Raw genomic sequence first — 12,765 nt, 5'->3', positions numbered from 1 at the left:
CTGCTGGAAGACAGCAGTTGAAATCATCAGTTGTTTTGAATCAGTTGCCTTGACTGAAGACATATCTGAATTTCTTTGGCTACATCTGGATTACTGATTCAAGAAGTGATTGAAAAGAGTAATGAAAACACAGGTCAAGTTTTGATTGTCAAATAAAAACAGAGAATTATCCTGAGACTTCATTTCTCATCTCTATTGTGGCAGGTGCAGATGTTGCCTCTGTCTGGCTGGGCTTGGAACATTTCTCCCACCACTAAAAGTATGCTTCCATCAAGAGCCAGAAATGGCAGGAAATAGAGATAAATCCTTTTCTTGGTGGCTCCATGTAAAGGTCCCATCTCATTTGGTAGTCAACTGCTAGTGTAGGATAAATCATGCTATGTGATACTGCATAATTCTGTCATTGTAATATGTTCAGTGGCTTTTACAAAGGGGAAAAAAACAAACTCTTTTATTGGTTTATTGAATTAGCAATTTGTTTTGAACTCTCCACAATGGGCAATTCTATTATTGTGCTCTGAACACACTGCATGTTCCACAAATTCTTGTTAATTATCTGTGATAAGAAGTGAGAAGAACAAAATCCACACACGGAATTACCCCAGTAGGAATTTGATGAAGACAATGTGGCTTTTCAAAAACCAACCCTCTTTTGAATATGTTTCTATTATTGCTTCTATTTTAATTAAAAAAATTCGTCTGTATAGCAAGAGCTATGAATATGTCTTGGAACTTTCCAAAATACCTTACAATTGTGGCACGAGGTCAAACCACTGAAAAACACAATGGAGTGGATTGATGAACGGACGAGAAAATTGCATGCATGTCTGGGCTCCTTCCTCCCTGGCTCCCACAAGCTCTGTTGAAAAGAGGCTGCCAATGGTGTATAAAGGTCTGCCCTTGGCCGCAAATAACTCTGCTATTCTAAGGACATCAAGGTCTCTATAAGGCAATGAAGCCAGTGTGTTTGTGAGTTGAACTCAGCTGTAAACAGATTCCAGCAGGGAAGTTTCTATAGACCATATTAAGTCAGAATGAAACTGGGATCAGATCAATGCCTTTCTAAGGTGTTTGTGCTGAGAGTGGGCGGAAAGCCAGAATTCACGATGCCACTTTTCCGGTCTGAACCTACAGAGGCCCTTAGTTTGGCCCTGATCTCAGCATGCAAATTTCTCTCTCTACTTCTAGTCAGCTGTGTTACCACTGACAGTTGTGATGGGTAGAAAGGAGGCAGAAATGCACATATAACTATCACTACTAGAAAACCAATTGTGAGCCCAGCAGCAGCTTTTAGAGACAAAAGAATGTTAACTAATAAATCAGAAAACTAAGTCAAAGTTATTTCAACTCTCTTCTGCCACTGAGACCATGGTGTGTGATGGGCTGTATCAGAATACAAAGTTGGTCAAGGCAATTGTTGTGGTTGTTTATTGGGAGAAAATTGTTGTTGTTTTTTTTTTTTTGCAGTTTTTGGCTGGGGCCGGGTTTGAACCCGCCACCTCCAGTATTTGGGGTTAACGCCCTACTGCATTGAGCCACAGGCGCCTTCCGGGAGAAAATGTTTAATAAATCAGCACCTTTCCTGATATCCCTTAATTTTGCTAATGGTACCATCATTTTCCTATCGTCCAGCCTTGAAGCATCAGATAGTCACCCTCAAGGCTTCTATGACTTGCCACATGTTATTAGCCAGTAGAGTCAATCTATTACTATTTCTCCCTTACAATCTCTCTTGTGTCAGTACCTGTTCACTTTTACTCCTGTGGCTCTTCTCTCACAGCTGTATATGGTCTCAGCCTTTTAACACTCCAGTTAAAGTTACTCCCCTCTGAAAAATCTGTCTTTCTCACTCTGTTTCATGATGTCACTCCTTTATTAAAAAGCTTTCAGTGGCCTTGACCATATACGATTAGATAAAGGTCTACATTCAACCAACCATTCACAGGCTATCAAAATCTGTCCTAAAATTTCTCTTCCCATCTTATCTCCCAACATGAATTATACATTCTTCTCAAATGAGTTTATTCACTGTCCCTAAGACCCTTGACTCATTCCTATTTCCTTTGCCTTTCCAAGGCTGCGGCCTCCAGCTGGAATGCCTTCCCTTGCCAACACTTAGTCATGCACCCTGGCGTTCTTAGCTGACTTCTCTGTGTATATAGTTCTTACCTCCTCAGCTAAATGCCCTGCTCCGTGCTGGGCTGATCCTGCAATCTGTGTTCTTAGCTTTGACAAACTTCTTTCTCAGAGAGATATATTTTGTTTTGTTTTTTAGCTTCATTATTTGACAGTGAGGCAGAAAACTATGGTATCCAGGCTGTGACCAGTTACTGATTATCCACTGCTCTGTGCATTCTGGAACCTGGTGGGCTCCATAGGATAAGTGGCTCCAATACATTAATTTGATCCTAAGTGAACGTACCAAAATATGGAGTCTTATTGCTGAATGGAAGTTAAGAGACTGTCTTGCATCTAGGTATTCAAAGTGAAGTTCACAGACCAGCACCACTGTGTCTATCCCCTGGTAACTTGTTAGAATTGTCTCATCTTGAGCTCTATCCTGACCTACTGGTCAGACTCTACATTGCAACAAGATGCCCGAGTGATTTGTGTGCACAGTAAAATTTGAGAAGCACTAGGACAGTCCCCACCTAGAGACCTGATTGCAGGACAAGATGAAAAGAAAGAGAAGTGTGACTTAATGGAAGATCATTCTGAAATATGAGTTGTGTGTTTCATGCCATTTACCGGATGGTGATTCTGGAAAAATCACTTAACCATTTTGGCTTTGTTTTCTGATCGTTCAAATGGGAATAATATATTCCTGTTGTTTCATGGGGGTGGTTGTGAGGTTCAAAAGAAATAAACAAGAAAGCAAACAAACACATGAAAGTGATTTAAAAACCATATAAAGTGGACATATATTTTTAAATCATTATCCTTGGTGTTTTTAAAAACAATTGCTTTTGTTAGGGTCACACAGCTGTTTTGTGGCAAGGCAGGGACCACCACACAGTTCCCCTGCTTTCTCATCCAGTCTGTGATGAGGGACGTTCCCATCACCACAGACTGGAAAGGCCCTTGGCACTGCAAGGGCCAGCTGCAGCAATCTTTTGAGAAAGGAATTTGATAATCTGTCTCAAGAGTCTTTAAATGCATTAATACCCTATGACCCAGTGATTTTTCTACCAGGACTCTATCCTAAGGAAATAAACTGAAATGCAGATTTCATAACTTTCATAAACTATTACAACCACAGATTTACTTATAATGGAAAAAAAAAACCCAGAAACAACCAGAATGTCCAACAACAAGGAATGGTTGAGTAAATTCCAAGACATCCATAAGATGGTTCAGTATGTAGCTATTAACATTTTTGTCTAAAAAGAGTTTTTAAGGATATGAGAAAATGTTTGATAATAATATTAAGCCAAGAAAAAGAGGGAGATCATAAAATTATAACTGAGTATGATCTCAGCTATGTTTAAAAAGTATGTGAGGAAAAGGCTACCAGGAGACATAGGAAAATATTAAGAGTGCTTGTCTCTGGGCAGCAGTATTTTTTGCTTTGCCTTTCATTTTTTTAAAAACGATACTGGCCACTTTTGTTCAGTATACATGGGAATGCCTAAAATGAATTAGGAAAAGTAACTGTTACTGTAACATGAGCATAATGGAAGTGAAATGTTGGTTGGTTAGTGGCTGTGGCAAATTTTAAAATAACTCGTCTTGTTCTACCTGCCTCCCTGCTGCCCCCTCTCTCGTTTTGGATAGGGAATATGTGCACAAGATTATAAATATATATATATTTTTACTCCCAATAGTACAGGTAGGCACATAATACACTAAATCTCCCTTCTATTCTGTCCCTCAGGCCAACTCCTCTTCCCAGAAGCAACCACTGGTGTCAGTTTCTTCTGATCCCTTGCAGAGGTAGTGTATGCATTTCTTCCAAAAGGCATCACACTACATCACACTACAGATTCTTCTGCACATCTATTTCTTTTTTTTTTTTTTTAAGACAGAGTTGCTCTCTGTTGCCCAGGCTGGAATGCTGGACTATAGCTCGCTGCAGCTTCCGATTCCTAGGCTGAACAAATCCTCCTGCTTCAACCTCCCCAGTAGCTAGGATTACAGCTGTGTTCCACCATACTTGGCTAATTTTTATTTATTTTTTTCCTAGAAATGGGGTCTCACTGTGTTGCCCAAGCTGGTCTCAAACTCCTGTACTCAAACAATCCTCCTGCCTTGGCCTCTCAAAGTGCTGGGATTAAATGGGCATTAGCCACCACAACACCTAGCTATACCTCTTTATTAAAAAAAAAAAATTCAAACCTTCAGAAAAGTTGCAAAAATAGTAAAATGAATTTTTTTTTTTTGAGACAGAGTCTGACTATGTTGCCCTCAGTAGAGAGTGCTGTGACATCACAGCTCACAGCAACCTCAACCTCTTGGGTTTAAGCGATACTCTTGCCTCAGCCTCCCAAGTAGCTGGGAGTACAGGTGCCCGCCACAATGCCTGGCTATTTTTTTGTTGTAGTTGTTGTTGTTTAGAAGGCCTGAGCCGGGTTTGAACCTGTGAGGCTTGCAGTTTTTGGCCAGGGCTGGTTTTGAACCCACCACCTCCGGCATGTGGGGATGGCGCCCTACTCCTTTGAGCCACAGGCGCCACCCTCGAACCTGTAAGGCTTGGTGTATGTGTCTGGTGCCCTAACCACTGAGCTCTGGGCACCGAGCCTAAAATGAACTCTTGTGTGCCTTTACCCAGATTCATTAATTTTTAACATTTTGCTGCAATTGAATTCTCTCTTTATGTATGTATGTATATATTTTATTTTAATTGTTATTATTACTATTATAATTATTGAACCATTTAGAATGAAATTGCAGACATTTTTATCACTAAATATTTGTCTGCATATTGCCTAACAACAAGGACATTCTCTTACATAACCGTGATACAATGATCAGATTGAGGAAATTTAACATTGATACAATACTGTTGTCTAAAATATGGTTCAAATAAAAAATTTTCCAGTTGTCCCAATACTATCTTTTGTGGCAATTCTTTTTTCTCCACACCAAGATCTGATCCTGCATCAAACATTGTACTTGACCGTCATGGGACTTGATTCAATCTTACTGTGATACATACTTCAGTCTACCTTTGTCTTTCATGATATTAATAGCGTCAAAAGAGTACAGGCCAGTTGTTTTTCATGCATCATCTTCTTTTATTCAATGATACATCTTGAAGAGTGATCTAAGGAATTGAAAATCAGCCTATTTGTTTTTTGATAGCCACATAGCCTTCCATTACATGGATAAGGCATAATTTACTTACCTAATGTCCTATTAATAAACTTTCAAGTTGTTTTCAATTCCTCCCTCATGATCACAAGATGCAATGCACAGTGTTTTTGTGCACAGTACAAAGAGGTGTATGTCTATCTCATAAATTCCTGAAATAGCTGTCTTAAAGAGTATAAACATTTTGCATTTTTATGGATGCTATCAAAACATAACTTCAAAGAGGGTATACCACTTTATGGTTCCCCCCAAAATGCATGTTAGTCTCACATCTAACTTAATGCTGCATATCATCAAATCATTCCATTTTTTGATAATGTGCATGGGAAAAGTGTACTTTAAATTTGTTTTTTTCTTATTGTGAGGTTGAAAATATTTTCATGGTCGGCGCCTGTGGCTCAGTCGGTAAGGCGCCGGCCCCATATACCGAGGGTGGCGGGTTCAAACCTGGCCCCGGCTGAACTGCAACCAACAAATAGCTGGGTGTTGTGGCGGGCGCCTGTAGTCCCAGCTACTTGGGAGGCTGAGGCAAGAGAATCGCTTAATCCCAGGAGTTGGAGGTTGCTGTGAGCTGTGTGAGGCCACGGCACTCTACCGAGGGCTATAAAGTGAGACTCTGTCTCTACAAAAAAAAAAAAAATATTTTCATATATTTAAAATGTATTTGCATTTCCTTTTCTATGAATTGTCCTTTGTTAATATCTTTGGCTCCGCCTCCAAGTCAGGCCTAGTCCCAAGTCAGGGCTCCCAGGAAATGGTGCTATTCTAGAAATCTCTATGGGAAGTAGTTTTTCTTTACCAAGTACATCCCAGATTATCTTTATAGTTTCAGAGTCTGAGTGCTTGGGAATCCCATGGTTCTTGTTTTCTTTTCTTTAAGAGTTCAGCTTTTTATTAAACATAGTACAAAAGAAGTTTAGTTAAAAAGACCAAAGCTCATGTCATCACCGGACTTTTCGGATTCTTCTTTCTTTGCTTCTACTTTCTCCTCTGCTGGGGCCTGCAATGGTGGAGGGGGCAGGACCTCCTGCCAGTGCAGTGCTGGCTGCACCAGCCCCTACCCTGCAGATGAGGCTCCTGATGATGTCATTGGCCAGGGCCTTTGCAAACAAGTGGGCCAAAAAGCTTCCACATTTATACAGCTCCTTTAATGAGAGCACTGATCTTATCTTCTGTAAAAGCCACCTCATTTTCATGTAGCATGAGGGCCAAGTAGGTGTAGGTGAGCTTGGAGACTGAGGTCACCATTTAGGAGTTAGTTGCCAGATGTAGTGAGGGCCTCACCATAGCATGAGCTTAGCTTCCTCAAAAGAACTGAACACCCTGCCATCAGCTGAGGAAAGGGACTATTTTTTGTTCTTAGTAAGTCCTTTAACCTATTAGAATTGTTCTTTAATAAATATTGTTTCCACTGATGAAATGGATATATCCTAGGCCTTTTGTCATTGCTTCTCTGCTTTACATACTCTGACTAGAGTCCAGAGGTTACCAGAGAACCTGTTGAGAAGCCATGGATGTCACCCAAGACTGGTCTAGCTCTAAGTTGTCCATGCAGTTAGAGAGTAGCATCTTTGCTCTTCTGTAGACTCTCTCAGATGACACTTGGAGTTCCTCCCAGGAAAAGCTGGTCTACTGGTTTTATTCTCTGTCTCCAGGCCCTATCCCTAACATTTGTGGAACACAGGGCAAAAATACAAATAAAGGTCCATATACCATGTGTCTAAATATTTAAAAGTTAAAAGTCAAGATAGTAGAGCAGTAAATAGCATATTTAATCTTCCTACCTTTACAAATATACCTTCATAATGACCTGGAAGGGTGACTTCAAATGTGCCATTATCAGAGCCCTCAGAGTTCCACTCTGAAATGTGGCAACATGAAAAAAACCAGGTGTCAGGTGCAGTGGCTCACGCCTATAAATCCTGCATGATGTTTTAATTCTAATAGGTTAAGGACTTACTAAGAACAAAAAAGGAGGCTGAGCCGGGAGGATGGCTTGAGCTCAGGAGTTCAAGACCAGCCTGAGCAAAGTGAGACTCTAACGCCATAAAAAATGGAAAAATTAGTCAGGTATGGCAGGCACCTCCAGTCCCAGCTACTCAGAAGGCTGAGTCAGGAGGATGATTGTACCTAGGAGTTTGAGGTTGCTGTGAGCTAGGTGATGCCATGGAACTCTACCTAGGGCAACTGAGTGAGACTCTGTCTCAAAAAAGATCAAAAAGGGTGGTGCCTGTGGCTCAGTGAGTAAGGCGCCAGCCCCATATACCGAGGGTGGCAGGTTCAAACCCAGCCCCGGCTGAACTGCAACCAAAAAACAGCCGGGCGTTGTGGCGGGCGCCTGTAATCCCAGCTGCTTGGGAGGCTGAGGCAGGAGAATCGCGGAAGCCCAAGAGCTAGAGGTTGCTGTGAGTCCTGTGTACATCATGGCACTCTACTGAAGGCGGTAAGGTGAGACTCTGTCTCTACAAAAAAAAAAAATTAAAAAAAAAAAAAAAAGATCAAAAAACAAAACACCTTGTGTCCTGTTCCTTATTCTCTGCCTTTTCCTGAATACCCCAGGTACCACTCCCAGGGACTCTAACACACCCCAGTTATCCACATCTCCAGAGATAAACCCCTTCGCTACCTCCTATGCTGGAGGTGCAGTTGATCCTCTGGAGGTCAGACTTGAGGAAATCTGTGCAAGAACTAAATGGACTGTTTTAGTTCCCAGATATTTGGAGCACAATCTAGAAGGGAGTGAGCTTAGCTCCTTAGATCTCTGGCCCTGGGGGAGGACTATGGCCATGGGAAGACCACAGCTGGGCCTCCCATAGCATTTGGCCCAGCAAAGACCCCTCTTTCCAGGTCTGGCTCCTGGGTCAACCTAATGGGTTATCACACAATATGTTACTGAAGAATTCCCCATGACTTCTCGTTTTGTATTTTCTTCGAACAAATGTTTGACAACTTGTTGAGTTTTCCTAGTAGCAAGCTGCTTTGTCATCTTTAGGTGATCCTAGCAAGATAGACAAAACTACAAAGTAGTTTATGCTTACTTACATGTATGTGTGTTTCAGTATCACTTGTATTCAGAGAGAGCATTTTTTTTTTTTTTTTTGACTGGGGCTGGGTTTGAACCCACCATCTCCGGTATATGGAGCCAGCCCCCTACTCCTTTGAGCCACAGATGCTGCCCATTTTTTGTTGTTTTTCAAAATGGAAATGTTAATTTTTTCTCTACTCATCAAAGTAACATATGCTCATTATCAAAAATCTAGGCGTTACTTAAAATTACAAATGAGCAAACACCTATAGTTTCGCCATTTAGAAAGAACCATGATTTATATTTTGGTAAATATCCTTCTGAGCTTTTTTTGTTTTTTTTTTTAAGAGATGGGTTCTCACTCTATTGCCCAGGCCAAAGTGTAGTAGCCCCTACAGTGGTATGTGCCACCAAGCCAGGGTAATTTAAATTTTTTTTTAGGTAGAGACAGGGTTTCACTACATTACCCAGCACATTTGCTTTTATACAAAAATGAGATGACTCTATCCATGTGGTTATGTAATCTGCTTTTCCTTTTAATAATTTGTGACAGGTACTTTTCCACTTCAATAAATATATATCTGTATCATCATTCTCAATGGTTATAGAACTTTCTACTATGTTTGTTTGCTCATTTATTTAGTCTCCAACTCTAGCCTCAAACAATTTTCCTATCTCAACCTCCCAAAGCACTGGGATTATAGGCATGAGCCACTGACCCTAGCCTTCAATCTTTTTTAAAAAAAGTTATTCAATTTCTTGCAAACATATCTTTTAAAAGAAAAAGTCAGCACTATACCATAAAACACAATGAAAACATCTTATTTAAATAAAAAGAGAATCATATTTCAATCCAACACTTTTTTCTCTTCATATGTATACCCAGTGGTGATATTTTGTAGGCTAATTTCTTTCTTTCTTTTTCTTTTTTTTAAGACAGAGTCTCACTGTGTCACCCTTGGTAGTGTGCTGTGGCATCATAGCTCACAGCAACCTCCAACTCCCGGGCTCCAGTGATTCTCCTGTCTTTGCTTCCCAAGTAACTCGGACTAACAGGCGCCTGCCACAATGCCCGGCTATTTTTTGGTTGCAGCCGTCATTGTTGTTTGGTGGGCCCACGCTGGATTCAAACCCGCCAGCTCAGGTGTATGTGGCTGGAGCCTTAGCCGCTTGAGCCACAGGTGCCGAGCCTATAGGCTAATTTCTCAACAAATTTTTAAAAACTAATGAAAGCTATGTTTTACTCAGAGATGCTATTTTCACATAACATATAGGTTGTTTAACAGCAGTTACAAGTTTGTCAAGCTTCAGATGGCACAACGCTAAGTTGTAAGGTTAACACTGTCCAGCTAGTTGGTTTCTCCTTGCCCTGGCACGCTGGCAGTGCATACTGTTGACAGACCACCTTGTTGCCACCACTTCTCATTATCAAATCCACTGCAGTAACATTCATGTCCTTAAGATGCAAGGCCTACCAACAAGCCTCCCACAAATCCACAGGATATCATGATGTTTTGTCTGATAAATTGTGTGGCTTCTTCACTTACATTGTTGATTTCAGGTGCTGCATTATTAGCTCATTTCTTAATCTTTTTGCTATGTTTACATCCTTTTACTCTTTTCCAGTCGATCTGCACATAGCCACTGTGACTGGCAATCTGAAGGAGAAAGCCACCGCCTATTGCAGTTGCTGCAAAGCTTTCCAACTTTCTAGAACAATAGTCTTGTGCACCAGCCAGTTATGCCACCTGTTACAGTCTGGGTAGCTACTGAGTATTTTTCTACCAGCCGTCCGGAACTGTGGCCAAACACTTGATTCCACCGGTGTGTTCTTGCATACTCAGTTAAATCCAACACTTTGTAAGAGTCATCACCACTTTCATAGTCTTGGGAAAGGGGGTTCCAGGTCACCCTGATACCTCCCGTGGCCTGTTCTGGGATAGTCCCTACCCACCCACCTCTCCCCTGCACTTTGAGGGCTGCTCTAGGCCGAGGTAAAAGTCTATGGTTTCTTTTTTCCTGCTCCTCCTTCTCCTGGCACATTGTCCTTTCCCCCTAAACTTTTTTCTATCACACATTTGCTTTTATACAAAAATAAGATCATTGTATCCATGTGGTTATGTAATCTGCTTTTCCTTTTAATGGCATATGACAGATGATTTTCCAAAACAATAAATATATATCTCTGTCATCATTCTTAATGGTTATAGAATTTTCTACTGTATTTCCTCATTTGTTTAAGAAATATTCAAGCACTGAGCTAGCCAGGAGGAAGGCATTCCTCGGTTAGCAAGTCTTTGCAAACACAAACTTGCATTATTCATTAATTACTTCCCTAGAACTGAGCAGTATTCCATTTTTGCTACCATAAAAAGAGACATGATGAATATGTGTACCTACATTTTTGTGCTTTTGCCTGAATATTGCCATAGAATAAATTCCTAGGAATGTTAATTACTTGATCAAAAGTAAATCTATTTTAAATATTGATAAAAATATAGATTCTCTCAGAAAAGTCGTTCCAATTGATATTCCCATCAATAGTGTTGAGCCATATTCCTGCCAACAGTGGGTAATACAAAGCTTTTGAGTCTTTGCCAATCCGATAGGAAAGAAAAGAAAACCAAATAAATGTTTTCTTTCTTTTGTAAACTGACAGCTCATATCTTTTGCCCTGGGATGTTTATCTACCTCTTAGTGATTTTTGTAAGGAAATCAATGTGTGTTTTACAACTATTTCTCAATAGTTTGTTTTTGTGTTTGTTTTTGGATTTGCTCGCTGTATATTTAAACTATATTAAAGTCCATTTTCTTCCCACATAGAACAATGGCTGTGTGACTTATCCATATCTTTTAACAATGGCTGATGATTAATAAGTCAGCTGAGTTGAAAGAGTTTGAACTGGTCAGGTTTCCGTGAGTAGAATCACTCACGTTAGCTAACCATCTCCTCTTGAATTGATGGTAGGGTGAGCATCGAGGCCTTTGGGGGCAGGTAGGAAGAACAGCAGGTGACCTGAAATTCTGTTCTTTGGCCTAGGGGTAAGGGGACTGGTTTTTGCTGGGTCAGAAATAAATGAAAGCTGAATGATTTGAAGAAAGGGAGTGGGGAAGGAGGTAACAGCCAGCGTGGCTATAAGCAGTCTGGGGAGGAAGATGAGGCAGAGAGAAAGAGATGTGGTGGGTGTGATAAGGAGTGGAAATTTGAGGAAAGAAAAAGGTTTAAAGATAATTCTTCGGAAGTCTATCAGAATGATAGCTAGTTCATACAAAACTTGCAGTGAAAACAGCGTTTTACATCATGCTTTGAAGTTGGACTTGGACACGTTTTTGGTTGCATAAGGTAGACAGGTTCCAAGGGAGGTGCTGGTGAATGCGGTGCCAGCCAAGGCAGCCGACTGTTTGGGTCCACAGTGTGGTTGCCCTGAGGCTGACTCCCCAGCGTTGATTCTCTTGCTGGATAATGAATCCCAGCTACTCAGGGATAGTACTCAGGGATAATTCCTCTCTCATCTGGGTTCAGTTCAGAATTTGTGCCAAGGAGACGTCAAGGGGTTTCAGAAAAGAGAAGTGTCTTTCCTGCTGAGAAAAGACAGGGAAGCATGTTGTTCCAGGTCATGTGGCGTCAGGGGGAAGTTGCCTTGGAAAGAAGCTAAACAGAAGAGAGAGAGAGAGAGAGGGAGGGAGGGAGGGAGGGAGGGGGAGAAAGGGAGAGAGACAGAGAGAGAGAGAGAGAGAAAGAGAAGCTGGGCCCTAGCGACTCGGTTAAGCTCTTGAGTCCACCAACTCTGAAGTGTGCCCCCCATCCACACCCCATCCGCAGTCTTCAATAACCTTAATCTTTGAGTCTGTGGAAGTATCTCTGTTACTTGCAGCTGAAAACATTCTTACTGACACAGAGTGAAATTTGAACAAGTTGGAACTCTGGCAAAAGTACTGAATCCCTAAACATAACGATCTGGACTCAGTTCAGACCAGTGTTGAGATTGAACCTTTGCTCAAGAGTCATTCTTAACTGTTTGTGTTCTAGGATATACTGTGTTCTTTTTCCCTTCGGGGTCTTTAAAAAAATTATTATAGTGGGGCAGGCCTGTGGCTCAGTGGGTAGGGCTCCGGCCCCATATACCGAGGGTGGCAGGTTCAAACTGGCCCGGCCAAACTGCAACCAAAACATAGCCGGGCCTTGTGATGGGGGCCTGTAGTTCCAGCTACTTGGGAGGCTGGGGCAAGAAAATCGCCTACGCCCCCAAACTAGAGGTTGCTGTGAGCTGTGACACCATGGCACTCTGCCGAGGGCAACAGGGTAAGACTTTTGTCTCTTAAAAAAGAAGAAAAAAATTATTATGGCTACATAATAGTTGTGAATCTTTATGGAGTACATGTGATGCTTTGATACAGGCATACAATGTAAAATAATCAAATCAGGTTAA

The 12,765-nt window shown here is 41.2% G+C and overlaps 2 pseudogenes; both read right to left on the bottom strand.

The window, feature by feature from the left end:
* Positions 1–6,226: 6,226 nt before the first annotated feature.
* LOC128591321 (60S acidic ribosomal protein P1-like) lies at positions 6,227–6,558 on the bottom strand (annotated as a pseudogene).
* A 3,234-nt stretch (positions 6,559–9,792) lies between these two features.
* LOC128591311 (FUN14 domain-containing protein 1-like) lies at positions 9,793–10,378 on the bottom strand (annotated as a pseudogene).
* Between the last annotated feature and the right edge of the window lie 2,387 nt (positions 10,379–12,765).

The sequence above is a fragment of the Nycticebus coucang genome, chromosome 1 (genome assembly GCF_027406575.1).
Source record: "Nycticebus coucang isolate mNycCou1 chromosome 1, mNycCou1.pri, whole genome shotgun sequence".
NCBI classification, from domain to species: domain Eukaryota; kingdom Metazoa; phylum Chordata; class Mammalia; order Primates; family Lorisidae; genus Nycticebus; species Nycticebus coucang.
Note: the sequence above shows the minus strand (reverse complement) of the source record. Positions and strands in the feature narration are given on the sequence as shown.